The following is a 20069-nucleotide window of genomic DNA, read 5'->3' as shown; positions in this document are numbered from 1 at the left end:
CCTGTCATTGTTTCAGGCTTAGGTGGAGCAAGGGGACTAAGGCAACCAAGAGATAAGGAGATTTTCTCCCAGACGATGAGGACTCAGGCTATGTCAAAGCTGAGGAACGAGGGTCCATCACCCCCTTTTGCTGTAGCCCCCAAAGTCCTTCTTTTGGGGGCCTCCCACGTGATCGTACCTGTCTTAGGTCATTCCCCCCTTGGGGAATCTTACCTGTCTTTGGCTAACCGACCAAGCTCTGGGGTTCAGTTATGAATGAAGCAGCAGAAGCAGCGCTCCTGCCAGGAAGATAAGCTTTTGTCTCCTTGCTGGCTTTGGGTTCCAGGGGCGTTCCCTTAGCCTTAGCCTAGGTGGGGGTTACAGCTTCTGATACCAGGCAGGGCGGTTCCCAACAACCACCCTCCCACTGCACAGCTGATCCTCCATGGAGGATGGGGTTGGTGGTCAGTGGTCATACCCAGTCCTTGCAGCTGACTGGTATGGGTAAATCCCTCCCATTGACCTATCAATAGCAAACAAGTCTCGACTAAAAGAGGAGGGTGCGCCTTAAGTACCCAGCGTGGGTAATAGGGGAGGCTGTGCCACTGGCCCCTACAGGACACCTACTACTTTAGGACATGTCCAAGATAGGGAGTCATAGCATCTCTACCTGATACACAAGGAGGCTGCCAAAAGGAGAAGACAAAGAAATGTGACTCAAATGAAAAAACAGATCAAAACTCCAGAAAAAGAACTAAACAAAATGAATATAAGCCATCTATCATATGTAAATTTCAAAACACTTGTAAGGATGCTCAGAGAATTCAGCTAGGACCTCAACATCATAAAAAAGATTCAGTCAGCAATGAAGGATACACTAACTGAAATAAAAAAAAATTTACAGTGAATCAACAGTAGAGTGAATGAAGCCAAATATCACATCAATGTTGAAACATAAGGAAACAAAAAAATAATGAATTAGACCAATAAGAAGAAAAAATAATCCAAAAAAATGAGGATAGTATAAGGAGTCTCTGGGACAATTTCAAGTGTTCCAACATCCACATCATAGGGGTACCAGAAGGAGAAGAGAAAGAGCAAGACATAGGAAAACTATATGAAAAAAATAATGAAAAAAATTCCCTAATTTGATGAAGGAAATATACATACAGGTCCAAGAAACACAGAGAGTCCCAAACAAGATGGACATAAAGAGGCCCACATCAAGATACATCAATTAAAATGTCAAAAATTAAAGATAAAGAGAGAATCTTAAGTAGCAAGAGAAAAGCAATTAGTTACCTGCAGAGTAATTCCCGTAAGACTATCAGCTGATTTCTTAAAAAACTTTTTCAGGCTAGAAGCAATTGGCAAAAAATACTCAGAATCATGAAAAGTGAAGAACCACAGCCAAGAATCCTTTACCTAGCAAAGCTATTTAGATTTTAAGGGCTGATAAAGTGCTTCCAAGATAAAGTAAAGTTAAAGGAGTTCATCATCACCAGACTATTATTATATGAAATGTTAAAAATACTTATTTAATAAAGGGATGATCAAAGCTATGAACTATAAAATGGCAAGAAATACATATCTATCAGTAATGGAATCTAAAAAAAACAAACTAAGCAAACAAGAACAGAGACAGAATCATGGATATGGAAAGCATTTTAATGGTTGCCAAATGGGAGAAGGGTGTGGGGGGAAGGGATGAAGAGGTGAAGGGGTTAAGATGTACAAATAGGTAGTTATAGAATAGCCATGGGGATGTAAAGTACAATATGGGAAATGGAGCAGCCAAAGAACTTATACACATGATCCATGGACATGAACAATGGTATGGGAATTGCCTGAGGGAGTTGGGAGTGTTGGGTGGAGGGGTACAAAGGGGGAAAAACTGGGACAACTGTGATAGCATAATCAATTAAATATAATTTTCAAAACAAATTATATTAATAAATATCCTAACACTGAAAAAAAGTTGTACTGAAAATGTTCTTGATCTTGATTGGAATGGATATGCTCATAAGAGTTGTAAGTGATATGCCAAGTGTCAGATTGGCCTCAGAGGAGCACAAGTGCAGGTTTTCTGGGCTACCCTTGGTATTAACTCCAATAGGTACAAAGGGAAGAAAAGGACAGGGCCAAACAGACGTTGGGCTGTGATGCACACTCAAGGGCTGAGCTGATGCCCTTGAGGAGCACTAAAGCTACCCTTCATGGCTGTCCCCTCCTGGGGCAAGGGGCTGAGTCTTCATACAACAACATCTCCCAGTGATTTTTTGGGTACTGCCCCAGGGAAGGGGGTAGAACCTTAGCAATATGAGTCTCTTCAGCCCAGACAGTTCCCAAAAAGACCTCTAGCTGAGAGCTGTAGCTGCTGATGTCCCCAGCACCAGAGTAAGGAACTCCTTCTGTCCTGAAGGGGAATGTCACTGTGTGGTATACCATGACATCCAGAAGCCCCTGCTTCTCATGGTATTTTTAAAATGTATTTTTTAATTTAACTATAGTTGGTATACATGCTTATATTGGTTACATTAATTTCAGGTGTACAATGTAGAGATTTGACATTTTTATACCATACAATATGATCACCCCACTAATTCTAGTAATCATCTGTCACCCTGTAAACTTACTACAGTGTCATTGACTATGTTCCCCTTCCCCGTTTCACCTATATTCCCTCCATAATGCTATGTAAAATAAGTCAGGCATGCAAATACTTTATGGTTTCACTTGTTATGTGGAATCTGAACACAAAACAAAAATAAACCCACAGAAACAGAGACCCAAGGGATGGATGGTTTGTGGTTCTTTTATTCATTGCCAATGTCATCCATGACTAATTGTTTATAATGCTCATAAAGTAATTGTCATATAATCATTGATCACTTTTATACATTGTGAATATACCAGTTATTTCAAAATTCTAATTATCTTTAAGTTATTGCTTAACTTTCCTCAATCCATGGCATGGGCATTAAGACTATTGGTTTTGTGAAAAAATGTTTGCTTGGGAAAATAGACACATATTTCTGGGGTTCAAAGGTAAAATAGCAGTACATTTTCACAAATGTATTTAGAATGGCCTTGTCCATATTCCACAATCATTAACTGGCAGAGCAGAAACTAAAATTCAGGTGCCCTACACCTGAGTCCAATAATCTCATTCCTAGACCATTAATACATCTGTTCTGTTAGCCCCAAGTCTTAACATAAAGATCATTGCTTTTCTGACAATAAGGTCAAGGAAGCTTGTCCTGAAACATCATTAATGGGTATAACCTCCATATTGTAGTTTCATAGTGGAAGGAAAAAGTAGGATTGTTCATTATTAAGCATCCCATAATCAGCCAGCCACTTAAATTACAGCCACATTTCCCAACCCAAGCAGAGTTTCCTAACCACTAGTCAACTGATTCCCTCAACTCCTTGACAGGTAGAGGCATTTCCACTCTCAAGGCAACTTTCCGTTGTGGTCATTGGGAATATGTCACCTTTGGTCTAATAGCTTTGGCTCACTTTCCCAGAATGGCAGCTCTTGGTCCACATCTTCTGATATGGACAGTCCATGCTTCAGATCCATTTCAAATGTCCATAAAGGGATCACACCTCTCCCACTGCAGGTTTGGGTCTCCCTTCAGCAAATCTCTTCAATCATTATTATGCACAAATAGACTCTGCTTGGAGAGGAATTGCCAAATGTCCTTCATATACTCCATCTTATATATAAGCTAAACAACTAGAAAGTGAAAGGAGGGAGGAGTCCTGTCCTACCATGAACACACACACAAACAACAAAGATACTAGAGCATTCAATGATCTCTTGAAAATCAAAGAATTCCAATTTACCATCCTAATGTGGCTTCATTCCCTTCTTCCTCTGTTCCTAGTTTCCTTGGTCTGCTCTTAACCTTCTCATATCAGTCAGTCATCCTATCATAAACACATTGCAGAACCACCAGACATTATAAACTGTTCATGCTTCAGTTAATATACAGCTAATATATATACAACTATTTGCATATTGCTTATTTTTCATCCTTTTTTTCCTGCCTGCCCCAGCACAACTTTTAGCAACTGGGGCATTGGCCTGGGTGCTGTGGGCACAGTTGGGTGAAGGATAGCAACACTGCATCCATCCTCTTGACAAGAAGCTTCATTTGGCAAGGAAACTGGACATAGTTTGAATCAAAGACAGAGAATGTTTGCTTGTTATTCTTAGTAGGAAATATGGGCTTAAATATAAAAACACACAAACATGCAGTTCATGGTAAAAAATGGGAATTTTCTATCAGTTCCCTTTAGAAATACTTAGAGTTGGGTTTTTTGTTTTGTTTTGTTTTTCTTTTTCAACCATTGGCAGTTAAAGTCTTAGAGAATAAAAAAATAAAGAGTTCTATGAGATAGTCTTTTATTAAATAGGCTTTTTAGTTGAATATGCTTATCACTATAATAAAATGAGAAAAAAAATCCCAACTTACATCTTAGCTTTTGTACCCAATTATGGTGACCCTGCACAACTCATGTGACCCTTCTGGAAATTGAAAATTTTGAGTTAAAAGTCTCTAAGTGTATTCAATCTAAAAACCCAAATCTACCCCAAATATACCTACATCTCAAAGAGAAAGTCAGTATCACACATGAGGATGCTTATATTTGTACCTTACTTTAGAATTATTTTTTCAAAACTGTTCTCCTTTATTTATTAAAAGAAATATTTTGAAGTTGTCCTTTGTGGTAGGGGTATCCCTGTCATCAAAAAGCCTGAATTCTAGTAGGAGATTAAGCATTGAGATAAATCATCACTGATGGTAACATGTACTATGAATGAAAAAAAGCAGGCTGCTATGCAACAGCATCATGGGAGGAGGAAATGCAAAGTGGTGTAGCTGTATAGTCACATGAATTCTGTCAGAGGAAATGCATGGAGGTTGGACCTATAAGATGAGTTAGTTCTTAGTTGGGTAGAGAACTCAGGGCAAAAAGAAAAACATCCTGGACAAAGAGAATAGTGTGTTAAGGCCATTTGCTGGATATGGGTTGAGAACATACAAGAATGACAGTATATATGTATTATATTCAACAGCAGCTGTCTGGGAAGTTGGAAATATAGCTAGGCCAGAAACTCTAGGGTAATGGGAAGTCTTTGAAAGCTGTTTTACAGGAGACCATGTGATCTGATTTGAATTTTTTTAAATATTTTATTTATTTATTTTTCTAGAGAGGGAAGGGAGGGGGAGAGGGAGAGAGAGAGAGAGAGAGAGAGAGAGAGAGAGAGAGAGAGAGAGAGAAACATCAATGTGCGGTTGCTGGGGGTTATGCCCTGCAACCCAGGAATGTACCCTGGCTGGGAATCGAACCTGGGACACTTTGGTTCCCAGCCCATGCTCAATCCACTGAGCTATGCCAGCCAGGGCTGATTTGAATTTTTATAAAGACCATTCTGGTGGTTCTGTACAGAATTGTTTAGAAGGAGGCAAAAATGTATGAAGCAGTTAGGATGCTACTATAGCACCCCAAGAACAATGTTAAGTGAATAATAATAATTGTAATAATAATAGCTAAAATTGAGAATTTACAAATGGTAGCCATTATCATCTGTTCTTCTGTGTATTAACTGGTTAAATGTATTAAAGACTAAGGTGTAGGCATTGAGAAAAGAAATATTTTACAAATTATTTCAGCTGAGTAACACACTGGATAGAAAGGGTAAAACTGGAGGGAATGAAAGCATTAAAGAATAACCCTTAATGTTCCATTTTGTGCAACCAGCTAGATGGAGGTAATAGTGTCTGCAAAACAGAAAATTAGTGGAGAGGCAGGCTTTGGAGAGAAAGCTCCATTTTCAATGTCATGTGAGATGCCAGTTTGTTGCAGCTGCCTTATGAGGTTGGCAAAGATGATAGTCCCTATGTTAAAGAAAATAAACATCCAGTTCCATGGAAAGGAGAATAACCTTTTCAGAACCTTCTTCTGTATTGTTCTCTCATGTGTGCGTCTGAAAACTTTGGAGACATCACTAAGTGCACCAGAGAAAAGACCTCTCTGTTTTATCTTTGTTTCCATGAAAAATGTCTGGTGATGTCGTAAGCCAAGGCTGAATAGAGGATGCACCTTTAAAATTGTTTTAAGACATTCATTCATTTTTCTTATAAATTATATCAAACTTTGATGTGGTTTCATTTCAAGAGTCAGAGGAAACAACAGACTTTTACCTAAGAATGTTTTTCTTAAATTATAAGAACTATATTCATAAACCAAATATTTTCTGGGTGTGGAGAGACAGCAATTTACTCAGATGCTCATTACTTAACCAATTTATGGATCTATTTTGTACTTTTTTAAGAAAGTGGATTTATTTTTAAAGAAGAGTAGTTTAGGAATTGCAAATAAGAATAAATACAGAGTAGAGGTCTGAAGAGAAAATAATCTCAGCAATAAAAGTAAATAATGATGGAGAATTGGCTTTGTGTAGTCATGGCTAGATTAGAATCAGGGCTTCCTGGTTTAGAGGAGGTGAAGCTGGTATAAATTTCTGAGCCTAGCACTCTAGAAGGCCCAGGGTCCAGCTGTGCTAATATCAATTCATTTGCTTGCAAAGATTTTTAGCCAGTTCACCCTTGCTTAGGGAGTGGTGGAAACAATTTTTTTTAAAGAAAAGCTCAATCTCACTTTGGATTTTGTACAATGATGATGTGATTTTGGATAATATCCTGGGGATTACATAAAAGTAGAATGTAGAGAATGATCCCTTGGTTCCTCTCTTACCCTGACTCCTTCCCTTCCCATCCATCCACTGGTCATTACCACTTCCTAATATCTCTCTCATCTGTCCCCTGCTGGCCTCTTCATTGCTATTACCATAGTCTGAGCCATCACACTTTCTAAAGAAGGTGAAGTTTTTAAAAGTGATATTTATTGATGATTCCAAAAATGCCTGGAAAGATGAGAATTGCAAAATAAAATGAATATATGGTCTCAGTTAAGTCAAAGTCAGAAACTTTTTGTTAAAAAAATAAACACCCTGAACTCTTCACTGAGTCATCATGGCAACTATTTTTTTTTTCCATTGAGGAGATAATTAGGTGCTAATCTGGGTAGTGGCTTAAGGGTTTTGAATGAAAAGCCCCCTTATCTTTTAAGGGGGAAGCACTATTCCTTTCTATCTTTATTTCAGGGTGTGCTTTATGTTTAATGAGCACAGGAAAGATTAGGAAACACAGTGGCAACCCCCAGGTGAGGAAGGACTCCTACAGGGAATGTAAATTCATGGGAACATCACACTCTTAGTCCTTCATATCAGATACCCTTCTGACTTTGTTCTCTGGGATAATGTCAGGGATCAAGCCAAAGGCTGCAAATGGAATTTCTTTGTGCCTAAATTCTTCCTTAAAAGTATAAGTTAAGTCCCATGTATTTGCCACCCATAGTACTAGGCTTTGGGAATAAAACAGTGAGCTAAATGGACATGCGTCCTCGTGGGGGAAATAGATACAAATCAAACACACACACACATACATGTTTAAATATGAATCATGATTGCTCAGAGTGCTCATAACAGGATTGTTTTACCTAGTCTTGGTTATCAAGGTAGATAGGTCAAGGGAACGTTCCAGGGTAAGGGAAAATCATATGCAAAGGACCTGTGGCAGAAGAGAATATGACATATTTAAGCGACATGAAAGAGGCTGGTGTGCTGATATCCACAAAATACTCTGATCTGTACCAAAATAGGATTATTTATCTTTGCATTTTGTCACCTTTGCTTATTACTTCTGAATGCTATGACTGGGTTAGAGGAGTGTCCCAGTCACAGGGCTGGAGAAAGAAGAGAAGCCAATTAAATGGCTGGAGGAGCAAGTCCTGGAAAATGGAAGAAAATTATGATTGTTCAGAGACAAAGAACATAGCTACACTGTCAGGTGCTGCACAGACATGAATGTAACCAGCAAAGCATTTTGACCAGGGCTTTAGATTTTAAGAAGTATGGCTCACTTACAAGCCATTTCTTCCTTGCCAAAGCTCTGTGAGGTAGATGCCATTACTCACTTGATTTTGTAAGTATCAACATCCAGGCTGAAAAAGGATAAGTGGGGTGCACAAGATTGCACAGTTGTCAGCAAGTGGCAGGGCCTGCATCCAAACCCAAAGCTCCTGACTATTATTCTACTGCATGTGTCAAACATTCTACTGCTCCTGGCTGCACAATTTGTTTCCCAGGTTGTATTCATTCATCTGTTCAGCTAGTATGAATTAAGAACTTACTGTGTTCCAGGAGCTGTCTCAAGTAAATCCCACATGGTAAGAGTCTGGTGAAGGGATATTTGTTAAATAAACACTCAAATAAACAATCACATTGTGATTAAGGTAATGAAGGGAAATAATTTGTTTTATTAGCAAGCAAGAGAATGGGGTATAATATACTTGTACACTTGAGCATCAGAGAAGCTCTCACTGAAGAAGTGGGATTGAGACCCAAAAGCCAGGTAGGAGATAGCCAGGTAAAGATGAGTGGGAAGAGCATCTAAGGCAGGGGGAACAGATAGGCAAAAGCCTTGAGAATAGGCAGAACCTTGTTCATTTGAAAGACTTAGAGAAAGTGAAGGAAGGCAGAAGGTGGACACTGCAGTTCCTTGGCCATGTGAAGTCCTTTATCTTCATCCAAAGTATGATGGGAAGTTGAGCTACTGCAGAAGTAGAGCTGGAACCCCACCATTGTCATATTGTTCTTAGCATTGAGTTTTAGAGAAATGAGACCCAGAAAATATTTCTCAGATCTGGCAAAGAGTTTAGGAATGTTTAAAGGGCAGACTCAAAGGAGGTAAAATAGAAGCCAGACTGCAGGCCCTTGAGAGTAAGTAGGTAGAAAGTGGTACTTTTAAGACCCTTGACTCAAGACCAAGGAAACATAGATGAAAGAAAAATGGATTTTATGATGGAGGCAAAACTGTGACCCACTCAGCCCCTATTCCTTGGCCAGGCTCATGCCATCTCTTTCTTTCTCTCCTGGCAGAATGGGTGTTCTTTCCCTACCCAATCTCAGAGCCCTCATTGTCCCATGTAGGGGCATAGGCTAAATGACTATTTTTTTACAATTCCCTGGGGAGGCCCATTGCAGTTATTTACTCCTTTTGGGCATAAACCACTATACAACTTTGGGTCTTCATGAAGAGTCAAGCTCAGGTACCACTGGATGGACAAGTCAACCAGCTAGTGACCAGCTGTTGATGTGGTTTGCCCTTCAGCCAGGGACATCACTCAGTACATTGACTAATGGGTGCCACAGCACCCTATGTAATCAAAGCAGAGGTTAGGGGAGCTGCCTCCATCCATGCAAATATGGATGCACCAGTAGTAGTAGAAAAGCAGGGAAGCAAAGACCGTATAGGGAAAAGTATTAGCTCATGCAAGGGAAAAGGAAGAATCTGAAGGATAGGAAGAGGGCTACCACTGCTCAATGCTAACATGGGAAAGATACAGACCAAAAAAAATAGAGTAAGGTCAGAAAAACTAATAGCTAAGCTAGTCACTGAAAAGAGAAAGCTGGATGATTATGATGATTAAATCCTGACAAATTTCATCAGAAAGCCTTTCTCAATGGCTTTGAAACCTGAAATAAGACCAGATTTTCTTTTTGTAAGAAATTGACATTGTCTTCTTATCAATGACACTCTTGGATCCAGTTTTAATAAATATAAGTGCACATTAAAACACAATGAATATGCCCAAGAAACACAAAGACTGTTTCTTTTAGCCATTAATTTGACCTCAATATTTTCATTTGATTGTCTTTTTATATTTATTAGAACTACAAAGATAACTTTAAAAGTTGGCATAATTAGACAGCTTTGCTCTCATATGTATTCAATATTTCACATGACAAGTTTAGAAACAGAGTAAGTTCAGACTTTTTAATCCATTGGTTTACTTGCAAAGTAACACAGAATATCATTGCATATGACCTTGTATATTCCCCAGTGAGGAACAAGCCAGCATTTTCACATTATAAGACAGAATCTGACATTGCCTCCTACAAAAAAAAGCTGTTAGGTTCAATCTTGATGAATATGGTCAAAGATTCAAAGGGAACCCATGGAATCTGGCAGAAGTGCATCTCTCCAGGCTGCATGCTGAGGGAGAGGGAAATGATTTGCTTTTGTATATTAAATCACTAAATGCAGAGACCTAACATTTGTGTGCTCTCTAACCAGCAGGAATGGCAAACAGCCTTTTAAATAACACAACAGGGCAAACAGCACCGGTATTAGTTACATATAAGAGTAAAACTTCTACCTTGCAGTTGAAGGAGAAAAACAAAATCAAAATGGAGAGGTCCGAGGGCTGGTGGAGGAAAGAAATTCTGAGTATGGGTATATGTAGGCTGGGCTTGTATTTGCCCAGAAGAGCTATCTATCAAAATGGCCTGCAGCTTATTAGGGTGGGCAGCATGGGGAGTGGAACACTCAACTTCCCAAGGATATGGTCAATTGGAATAACAGCATCTCTGATTATGCTTTGTGGGAACAGAGACAACATCAGGCTTCTGGTCAAGTGAGCAAAGAACTGAGCTGTAGGTGATTTCAGGAATGAAATAATCACTTAGCTCATGTTCCAGAAACTGATCTGCATTCACTTAGAGCACTTATCTTATTCCCATCCAAGTAAATAATGTAATTGTCTGTAGACTTAACATCATGTCTGCCTGGAGATACTAAATGAGAAAAACATAACAAGGTATAACTAGGTATTGTCCAGTAATTATCTGATTTTCTTTATTATCTATTATTTTGTGCCATACATCTGTCCACAGAGTTTGTTTCGTCATATTTGATGTGTGTATCTCTTTATGTATATCATCTATTTATTTATATATCACTTATTCAAAAATAGGTGTAAACAGACTAGCATGAAAATCATCTGCAGAAGACCATCTACCCTCATAAATATTTGCATTTCCTGAACACTCACCATATACCAGGCACTATACTACTTTTCACACTTTATTTCCTTTAATTTAAAATCAGGAAGTTCTATGATAGTGGTAGCATGAGATAGGATTTTCTATCAAGCATGCTAATAATAAATTGCTAGAGTTTGAATTTCTACTCTGTCTCTTGAAGTGGCATCCCAAAGCCACCAACAAGCCAAGGCCAACATTTGAAATCAGTTCTAAAAACAAGGATCTTGTTCTTTTCATTACATTATCCTTCTAAAAGAAGCAAGTCTCCCTCCCCCTGAGAACACAAGAAATGTCCACTCATCATTGTGCTGAATCTTTTTATCATCATGTGTTATTTCATAACTAAGCAAAAGCCTTCAGTATGTTGACCCTCTGGGTGATTGAAAGTCCCAATTGCAAAATCCTGTCATGTTCCCAGCCATGTACCATTATTATTTCTCATATATGGCTACTCTAATTAGGAAGCAAGAGGTACAGGGGATAAAGAGAGAAAACAGTGGTCTTAACTGCCAGGAACTTTCATTTCAATATAGTCAGATGAATGTTCCAAGCAATTGTCAAATAAGAACGTATTCTTCCTCTTCACTTTGACTGCATCAGACATTTGGTTTTTTAATTCACACATTTGGGATGTCAAGAGAATTATGAAACTTCTCCCATCCCACCTAAAGACTGCATACAGTCTTCTTGTCTCAACTCTTATCAACTGTCACTTAGGAATGCACAAAATTGGTTATTTCTCAGAAAATAGCCAATGATAGATAAAATAATGGTTTGAATATACTGTCAAACAAAATAGAAGCAAACTTAATAAGATGTTATTCCATAAAACAGACTGTGATTCAATGAAGTCCTTAAGTAAGATCACCATTTTAAAATATATTAAGATTGTATGAAAAATAACAGCATAAAAAACAAGTTATTTTATGTGATAGCCAATATATAAATCAATGATACTACCTCCCCTGATTGAATGGTTGCTGCATGCTGGGCACCTTCACATGTACTTTACAGTGGTGAGCCCATTTGACCTAACAACAGCCTGATAGGCACTGCTCTCTCCACTCTAGAAATGAGGAAACAGAAACACACTAATAACAACTGACGAAAACAACAATGAAACACTAAGAGCCTTTCTTAAAACAATGTTGAATGCCAAGGGTATTTCTCATACCTAATACTTGCTTCAAGTGTAGAACCTTTTCCTCAACCAGAATTTAACAAGCACATATTTTGTGGTGGACATCCTATTTACTAATCAGTCAGTTCTGCTGTAATATGATGTGTATTTTTAAAAATCACTATGCCATATGATATCATGCAATAAACACAGGAATTATGGGAGAAACTGAGTTAAGGATACACATTCAAAAACATCATCAGTGATATTTAAAAAAAGAATATGAATCTAATAAAAGTGGTGGCATGGTTTGATACATCATAAATGGCTAAGAAATGTATAAATATCAGCATAAGTGTGGCACTTTGCCTTAAAAAAAGAGCTGAACTTTGCTTATGGAAGCAGGTGCCAAAAGTATTGCTGCTTGTGTTTCATTGTGAAATTGTGGAAGCTGGCAGATGTTTGAAGCATGAGCGTGTGTGAGTTTCATATATCCCCACACAGCTGGGTTCAGCTGGGTGCAGTTGACTGTGTTCATCTAGTGTTTCTTGTGGAAGAAATCACTCGTTTGCAAACATGAACTTTGTGTTGTCCTCAGATGGTTTCCTAACATATCAATCTCGTCAGGATAAATTTGCATTTTCAAAGCAAATCATACCTGCCATCTTCACAGTGGTGTGCTCAAAGCCTGGGCCAGTGCAGTCACTGGGTAGTATCTCAGTAAAAGTGGTGAATGGATAAGTGCACAGATGCACAGATAGTGGGAAAGTATAGTGTCTCACATAGTCCATCTGAATATACAACTAAAATCAATCAACTTTTATACAGTTAAATGTGGTAATTCATTAGTGAAAATATAGTATTGGTTTATTTTTATAGTATACTCTTTTATTTATTATTGCCATTCTATTACAGTTGTCCCCATTTTCCCCCTTTGGCCTCCTCCACCCAGCCCACCTCCCACTCCCACAGTCAATCCCCACACCATTGCCCATGTCAATGGGTCATTCTTACATGTTATTTGACTGATACCTTCCCCTTCTTTACACCATTACCCTTCTCTCTCCTCCCCTCTGGCCACTGCCAGTCTGTTTCATGTTTCCATGTCTCTGGTTCTACTTTGCTTGTTGGTTTATTTTGTTCATTAGATTCCTCTTATAAGTGAGATCATACGGTATTCGTCTTTCACCGCCTGGCTTATTTCACTTAGCATGATCGTCTCCAGTTCTAACCATGCTGTCACGAAGGATAGGAGCTCCTTTTTCTTTCTGCTGCATAATACTTTCCATTGTATAAATGTACCACAGTTTTTTTAGTCCAGTCATCTACTGATGGGCATTTAGGCTGTTTCTAGCTCTTAGCAATTGTAAATAGTGCTACTATGACATCGGGGTACACAAATTATTTTGAATTGGTGTTTTGGGATTCCTAGTGTATATTCTCAGCAGTGGAATCACTGGGTCAAAAGGAATTTTGAGGAATTCCATACTGTTTTCCATAGTGACTGCACCAGTCTACATTCCTACCAATAGTGCACTAGGGGTCCCTTTTCTCCACATCCCTGCCAGTACTTGTTGTTTGTTGATTTATGAATAATCACCATTCTGATGAGTGTGGGTGATATCTCACTGTGGTTTTAATTTGCATCTCTCTGATGGCTAGCGATGTTGAGGAAAAATAAATTCGTATTTCTATGGTCAATTAATATTTGACAGAGGTGGCATGAGCACGCAATGGAGTAAAAATAGCTTCTTCAATTAATGGTGTTAGGAGAACTGAGCTGGTGCATGCAAAAAAAATGAAACTAGACCACCAACTTATACCATATAGCATAATAAACTCAAAATGCATAAAGGACATAAATATAAGCCATGATACCATAAAAGTCCTAGAGGAAAACATGAGCAATAAAATTTTGGATATTCCATGTAGCAATATTTTTGCCAATATATCTCCTAGGGCAAGAGAAATGAAAGGAAAAAATAAATAAATGGGACTACATCAAATTAAAAATCTTCTGCATGGTTAAAGAAACCATCATCAAAATGAAAAGGGAACCAACCATATGGGAGAACATATTTACCAATGCTACATCAGACAAGGGTTAAATCTCCAAAATAGATAATGAACTCCTATGACTCAACCAGAAAGACAAACAATCCAATTCAAATATGGGCAAGGACCTGATTAGACCCTTCTCCAAAGAGAACATACAGGTGGTCCATAGACATGAAAACTGCTCAATATAGTACATACTTATTAAAGACATCATTAGTAATGATGAGACTTGACAGACCTAGGCAGGCCTGGGAGGAATGGAAAATCACCAGGCAGAAAACTACACCATGGGAAACTACCTACCTGGGAAACTGCCTGCCGAGCTTACCCAGGACAGACAGATGCCCGGCTAAGACTGGGGTCCGGAGTCGGCCTATCTGGCATAACAGAATGCAGTTTTAACCCAAAGATAAGATGCATCAAGAACAATGATCAGCAAAAATGCACCCAGCAACCAGCTCTAGCCAATCGGACTCTGACACCCCAGCCAGTTACACTTGGTCAGTTTTTGCGCTCAAAAATCCTGCCCTAGCCCTGGCTGGCATAGCTCAGTGGATTGAGCGTGGGCTACGAACCAAAGTGTCACAGGTTCGATTCCCAGTCAGGGTACATGCTTGGGTTGCAGGCCATGACTCCCAGCAACCGCACATTGATGTTTCTCTCTCTCTCTCTCTCTTTCTCCCTCCCTTCCCTCTCTGAAAATAAATAAATAAAATCTAAAACAAAACAAAACAAAAAAAAACCCCTGCCCTAAGAACAATGGAGCAAGTCTTAACCTTCCTTGGTTGACTCCCCAACCTCCCTGGGTTGGCTCCACTTTCCCTCTTATTCCCCGCTAATAAAACCTGCCCCTTGGCTCTCTGCATCCATCTGGTTTCTTGAGCGACTCCAACCTTACAAGACCATTTTCACAAATGAAAAAATCTGAAATTGGGTTTTTCCTGATATATATAATAAAAATGTATAAGATATATATATATATCTTATAAATTTTTTTCTTTACTTCTTTCTTTTTATTCTTTGGACAGCAATGAGAATATTCTGATTTTCAAAGTTTAAAACTTGTCACTGTTGCAACTATTAAGAGCTTGCCTTGAAATCTCTCAAGATAATCTTCAACTAAACTGATTCTGAAACTTACACAGAAGAATTGGCAAATTTCAAAGTTTGCTCATGAGTACTATCTAACAAGTTTTCAGATTTTTTAGTATCTTATCAATTGAAGGTTAGACAAAGAGAACTCTACTAACCCTAAGTGCCAGAACTACTTACAAAGCAACATTGGAATCTCATGATGAATCCACATTTTATCAGACAATGACGTTTCAGGCCAAGATGAGAAAATGCATGGACAGATTCAGGTGGGCTTTACCTGGTATTGAATTAAGTATATAAATATGTGTATACTCTAATAGTATATGTGCTGGTACATTTCAATCAGACAAAATATGAATAGGTATGTTGTTTTAGACATTATAACCCAGTTAATCAATAAAACATATGTAAAAAGTACAAAATATATGAAAGTAGGTACAGAGGAAGCCTTATCTTGAGATCTACATCCCAATGACCAAATAAAAAAAATAAATTAGGCAGAAAGTAAATATTAGCAACAAACATTTTATAGCATTCTACTAAGCACTTTTCATATACTAATTGATTATATCTTCAAAACATTACCATATTAGGTAGAAACTATTGTTATCTTAATTTTATAAATAAGTAAACTTAGAGACAGAGGAGATATTTAGAGCCATGAATTCCATGCATCAGACTTTAGGAAAATGACTGTTCTAGAATGTTGTGCAAAGCCCTTGACTCCTAATCCCTTGCCTAAATGCTCTTTAGTTATATAAACCTGATTGTATGTGATGAATGTTAGAAAAGCCACATTCAACCAAGTAGCAGAAGCTGGGTTTGGAAGTTCATTTGGGTTGATGATAAAATTAGTACTTAATTGTCAAAATGTACAGAAACTCCAAGGCAGTCTGCATCCCTCTCACAGGCCTAGGCTTTGGGGAATTGATCAAGGCAGGGAGACATTTCTCCATGGGGGATGATAGCTGAAGGGGGTCAGGACCAGCTGAAGACCAGCCCTGGGAAGAGGCTTGATCACAGGAGAACACTGCAAGAGTCCTCTGCTCTGCTGAAAGGGTCCAATAACAATCACCAATGCCTTTGAATCTCTGAAGAAATTATAAAGAAGATAAAATAAAATGGTGTGAAAGACTCGAGGTGAAACAGGTTATGCATTTTACAAAAAGCATTGGAACAACTATGAGACTAAAAATAAATATGTTGCCACTTGTTAAAAGATTGTACTAAAGGAGATACTGGGATAAAAACTCAGATCTCAACACTGAACCTCGCATTGAATAGCAAAGAAAGTGTCACTTAGTTTTCCTCCTGCACCTTAATGGGGTTGCATCCTTGTTGACCAGTACCTCAGGGACCCCTGTGAACTGGGGATCCTTCATATCTTTATACTTATTTTGCAGTACTTTTATAGTATAGCAGGTCCTCAAATAGTAGCATTTCATTCAGTGTTGTTCTGTTATAATAGTGATAAGATGCCCTAGGAACTTAACTCTTGTGTATATCCGTCAGCCTGTGGTAAAATTGGTTTCATTATATTTTGTTTCTCTTAGTTACAGAACCTATCGATGACATTAAATGAGGACTTGCTGTGCTTACATTCTGCTAGGTTCTATGTAAGCACTTTACAGACAGTAATTTAATTAATCACCAAGACAGTATCATGAGGTAGATACAAACATTATCACCCACATTTACAGATGCAGAAGCTGAGGCACAAAAAAACAAAATAATTAGTACAAGATCGTGGAACTAGCAAATATAGCTGAACTCAGATAGGCTAGCTCTAAACTCTTCATTTTTTTAATCCTTACCCAAGGATATGCTTATTGATTTGAGAGAGAGAGAGACAGACAGACAGACAGACAGAGAGAACGTCAATGTGAGAGAGAAACATTGATCTGTTGCCTCCCATATGTGCCCTGACTGGGAATCAAACCCGCAAACTTTATGGTGTGTGGGATAATGTTCTAATCAACTGAGGCACCCTGCCAGGGCTAAACTTTTCATTTTTAACCATTATGTTACATAAAGAGGATTTGGGGGAGTAGGAATTTGGTCAATACATTCATGTTGGTTTTCACATACTTCTGAAATGTCACCAGAGACTGCAAAATTTTCAAAAGAAAGTAGCAAATTCTCAATGGGCTCTTGTTTGAGAATAGTGAAATGAAACAGTCCATAAAATGAATATTATAGTTTTTTTAGTCTTATATTGCTAAGTAGTTTTTGTTAAGAAATATATGCACATACACAAACATATATAGAATAGCATATAAAATCTATAGTTACATATAAACAATAAACAAACAAAAATAAATTGTGAATGATTTCTTCAACTGCAAAATTTGTTTTTGAGCATAGAAAAAGGAGCAACACCCAAGACCCCAGCTCTCTGCTTACCCCTTCCTGCAGCGAGCTGATCCACACTTGCAAAGCTCTCACTAGCAGGGTGACAGCAGTGGTCACGTGGCCACAGGGGGAGGAAGCAACATCACCCAGGTGCACAAAGCCTTGTAACCATGAACAGCATAAGCTAGCAGGGCAGAATGGAGTTGAAAGTCTAAAGCAGGGGTGTCAAAGTCATTTTCACTGGGGGCCGCATCAGCCTCGTGGTTGCCTTCAAAGGGATGAAATAATTTTAGGACTGAATAATGTAACTACTCCTTAACAGTTAAGACTAAGTTAAGGAGTTGAAATTACATCCAGCCCTTTGAAGGCAACCACGAGGCTCATGTGGCCCCCCGTGGAAATGAGTTTGACACTCCTGGTCTAAAGCTATTCTAATAGGAAAAGATGAGCTTTCAAAAGATAGTCTAATTCACAATCAAAAGGATCATTACTTCAATATTGTTTTGTCCTCCTAGTTTATATTCCTATGTACTATACAGTTAGCAGCTGGCAGCTCCTTTAAACCATTCAGAGACATACAAATCCAAAATGTTTGCTGGAAAACTGTATTTTCTCCAGATGAGATGGCAACATCTTTTTTCACTTTTTTCACTTGGGCCTCAGTTTGAAGAAATGAGATCAGAAAGGTCCAGGCAGCCAGCAGGTCTGATGGGAATTTTTGCAGTATATTTGGGAAAAGGCTATTTGACCATTCTGTCATAGGTAGGGAAACGTGTCTTTCATACAGACACATGAACTCATTCATCACATATTTCTTAAGGCACCTACTGTTTGCCAGCACCATAGACATAAGTTCCTGCCTTCATAGAACCTATGGCCTAGTGGGGGAGAGAGATGGTCAAATGATTGGGGTAGTGGGAGGATAATTGCAAATAGGATGAATTATCTAAAGAAAACTGCAGTTTTGAGGGTATGTATGTTAACAAGCTGGCCTAGACTTTAGGCAGCCTGCAGTGATGTTCTAAGAAGCACAAGAGGAACATTCCAAATAGAGGAAAACAAGAATAAAGTAAAAGTGCAGGTGGGCAAGTATGAAGGCTCTGTGGTTGAGTGAGCCCAGCATCTTCAAGACCTGCAGAAGTGCCCCTATAGATGGTGCTCTGGGAGGAAGGTGGGGGGACCGTGGTGGATAATTAGTCTGCAAAAGTAGATGGGGGCAGACCACAGGGGGCCTTGTATAATCCATTATCAATGGGGATTTTATCCTCAGATCAATTCAAGGTATAGTTTCAGAAAACTATTACCAATACATTCTCAAGCAACTAGGCTCTCCACTATCATGGAATGTCAACATAGCTAGTCACTTGTTTAAAAAATGTATTTTAAATTTATTTATCTACCTACCTATTTGTTTATTTCTATCCTTATTGAGGTGTGATTGACAAATAAAAATTGTATCCATTTAGGTTATATAACATGACTTGTTAAGATATACAATGTAATGATTTCATATACATTGTAAAATAATTACCACAATCAAATTAATTAACACATCCCTCAATTTGCATTTAATCTAGCCTTTACAAATCACATAAAACACAAATATGCCTAAATGTATTGCTGGGGATGATTCTAGATCATGAGAGGGAACTTCATAAACACAGCTAGACCAAGACAAGTTGTCTGTAGTTTTTCCCTCACTGATCTGACATTTCCCTGCACCCTTCAACTGTCATCTTTTCAAATGTAGGCAAGACAAGGATTTAGCCCATTAAACAGTGAGTAGTTGCTCTACTGATTTCTCAAGGAAGCAAAAGGAGACAAGGACAGCTATGGGCAACATCCAAACCACAAATAACCACAAATGCCAGGAGGATATTTTGCACCCTATTAGCAATTTGACAATGTAAAGATACTGAACAAGACAATATCACTAGTTCTTAGTCCCTTGTCATTGATGTTTTTAAAATCAGAATTAAACAAGAAGGGATTACTTTTCAGGGAAACTCAACTTACTACTTTGTAGGTATGGTAAAGGTGAAGCCTTTTGAAAAATTATACATGAGAAATAATGACTTTTCAAATAAGGTCCCAGACCTAAGGCCTCTGTGTATCAAGAGGTAATTTTGCATAGGTATGGAGGGTAAAAAAATTTTCCTTACTCAATTCAAGGTTAAAAACTTCTATGATCTTCACATCTTTGTCATTCAGTTGACATTATGATTAAAGATACTTCAAATCTGATTCTAGGTCCACCCTGAATTTCTATGTAGGAAACTTCTCCAGGACAAGCATGTACATGGGTTCTCCCATGGCATTCAAACAATAAATATATGCATAAACTCTCCAATAATTGTTCAGAATCATTTTGTCTTGTTTTCTTTCTTTTTTTTTATCAGAAACCCCTAAAGATTACTATGCTTTCTCTCCTAGCCATAGTCATTCTTTACATCATGTTAAGTGTTCAGACTCCCTCTGTGGTCATTTTATTTGTAATAGTGT

General features: G+C 38.3%; 1 protein-coding gene across 2 annotated transcripts in view; it reads left to right on the top strand.

Annotated features, from left to right (window-relative positions):
- The window catches only part of GRM7 (glutamate metabotropic receptor 7), an 861618-nt gene that overhangs the window by 782906 nt on the left and 58643 nt on the right, over positions 1-20069 (top strand). The window lies entirely within an intron of this gene.

Source organism: Phyllostomus hastatus, unplaced genomic scaffold (assembly GCF_019186645.2).
Source record: "Phyllostomus hastatus isolate PE091 unplaced genomic scaffold, TTU_PhHast_1.1 phas_contig_16, whole genome shotgun sequence".
In the NCBI taxonomy this organism is placed as follows: domain Eukaryota; kingdom Metazoa; phylum Chordata; class Mammalia; order Chiroptera; family Phyllostomidae; genus Phyllostomus; species Phyllostomus hastatus.
This window is presented reverse-complemented; position numbering and strand designations above follow the sequence as displayed.